Source organism: Myotis lucifugus, unplaced genomic scaffold (genome assembly GCF_000147115.1).
Source record: "Myotis lucifugus unplaced genomic scaffold, Myoluc2.0 scaffold_473, whole genome shotgun sequence".
Taxonomy (NCBI): domain Eukaryota; kingdom Metazoa; phylum Chordata; class Mammalia; order Chiroptera; family Vespertilionidae; genus Myotis; species Myotis lucifugus.
Window position 1 is genome coordinate 168,009 of NW_005871521.1, and position 2,253 is coordinate 170,261.

At 45.1% G+C, this 2,253-nt stretch overlaps 1 long non-coding RNA gene across 1 annotated transcript in view; it reads left to right on the forward strand.

The window, feature by feature from the left end:
- Nucleotides 1-2,253, forward strand: part of LOC111823345 — a 9,921-nt gene that overhangs the window by 3,237 nt on the left and 4,431 nt on the right. Inside the window, exon 3 of the long non-coding RNA XR_002826381.1 lies at nucleotides 1,829-1,868. This is a non-coding gene — a long non-coding RNA (uncharacterized LOC111823345). The remainder of the gene's footprint in view (nucleotides 1-1,828; nucleotides 1,869-2,253) is intronic.

Consider the following 2,253-nt stretch of genomic DNA (forward strand, 5'->3'; position numbering starts at 1 on the left):
TGACAATCCCTGGCCTCCCTTACCCCCCAGTGTCTTATGTCCATTGGTTATGCTCATATGCATGCATACACGTCCTTCGGTTGATCTCTTACCCCCCTCCCTCCTGCCCCCCAACCCTACCCGGCCTTCTCGCTGCAGTTTGACAATCTGTTTGAGGCAGCTCTGCCTCTGTATCTATTATTGTTCAAAAGTTTATAATGGTCTCTATTATCCATGAATGAGTGAGATCATGTGGTATTTTCCCTTCATTGACTGGCTTATTTCACTTAGCATAATGCTCTCCAGCTCCATCCATGCCGTTGCAAATGCCCTCTTTACATTTAAAAAAAAATATATTTTTATTGATTTCAGAGAGGAAGAGAGAGGGAGGGAGAGAGAAACATCATCGATGAGAGAGAATCATGGATCGGCCGCCTCCTGCACGCCCCCTACTGGGGATTGAGCCCACGACCCAGGCATGTGCCCTGGACCAGAATCGAACCTGGGACCCTTCGGTCCCCAGGCCGATGCTCTACCCACTGAGCAAACTGGCCTGGGCGTCCCCTCTTTACATTTCTGATTACTCGGCATTTACATGAAGATTAGAAACCCCAAGATGAGGTTTTCCCTTGATAGCTTCTTTTTTAAAAAAAAGTACTTTATGAGGTGACTTACTTTATTTTATTTTTTTAAAATATATTTTTATTGATTTCAGAGAGGAAGGGAGAGGGAGAGAAACATCACTGATAAGAGAGAATCATGGATCGGCTGCCTCCTGCACGCCCCCTACTGGGGATCGAGCCTGCAACCCGTGCATGTGCCCTGACCAGGATGGAACCGGGACCCTTCTGTCCGCAGGCTGACACTCTATCCACTGAGCCACACCGGCTCGGGCTAAAGGCTCCTCTTTTTAAATTGCAGGAAATATGGAGGGAGAATGGCACTCTGGACAGGAGAGGGAGTGTGTGTCGTGGTCAGAGCTGAGGGAACTAGGAAGGCTGATTCTGTCTCCTGTCCCAACACTAGCTTCTCGTCAACCTTGCTTTGGTTTCTCTAAGTCAAGAATACAGCCCGGCCGGCGGGGCTCAGTGTCTGAGCGTCGACCTGTGAACCAGGAGGACACGGTTCGATTCCCAGTCAGGGCACATGCCGAGTTGCGAGCTCCATCCCCAGTGTGGGGCGTGCAGGAGGCAGCCGATCCATGATTCTCTCTCATCAGTGATAATTCTTTCTGTCTCTCTCTCTCTCTCTTTCTCTTTCTCTCTCCCTTCCTCTCTGAAATCAATAATACACACACTCACACATATATTTATATATATATATATACACACCCACATATATACATATATCTATCTATATCTATATCTATATCTATATCTATATCTATATCTATATCTATATATCTGTATCTATCTATCTATATATCTATCTATATATTACAAGCAGGCTATGGGTCAGCCCTAATGAGAAGTACAAGGCTAAACACGTGCAAGGTTTTAAATTAAAATTATGGCCCTGACCAGTTTGGCTCAGTGGATAGAGCGTCGGCTTGTGGACTCAGGGGTCCCGGGTTCGATTCCGGTCAAGGGCATGTACCTTGGTTGCGGGCACATCCCCAGTAGGAGGTGTGCAGGAGGCAGCTGAATCGATGTTTCTCTCTCATCGATGTTTCTAATTCTCTATCCTTCTCCCTTCCTCTCTGTAAAAAATCAATAAAATATATATTTAAAAAAAATAAATTAATTAAAATTATGACTTTCGCAAGATAACGCTTTCTTTTCACTGTGATCGTGTATGTAAGTGACTGTGATGTTTAGAAATAACTCTCCTCTTCTGTTGGTTTCTGCAGTCAGACAAATATCCGATTCAAGATACGGGACTCCCTAAAGGTAGGTACAGTTACCGCCGCTACTTGAACTTGTGATTGTTGAATATCTTGAATGAAGCGCTCGTCCAAGTAATTTTTCATTATTTAAAATTGTGAAACAGAAACATACCAGTCATTGAGTTCATGGCTTCTTTGATGATTATTTCAGGCATGAATTTTCTCTTTTTTTGTTTTTTTAAAATATGTTTTTAAAGACTTTAGCGAGAGAGGAAGAGAGAGAGGTAGAGACATCCATGATGAGAGAGAATCATGGATCGGCTGCCTCCTGCACGCCCCACACTGGGGATCGAGCCCCCAACCCGGGCATGTGCCCTGACCGGGAATCAAACTGTGACCTCCTGGTTCATGGGTCAACGCTCAACCCTGGCCCCCTCTGTGGTCTGCAC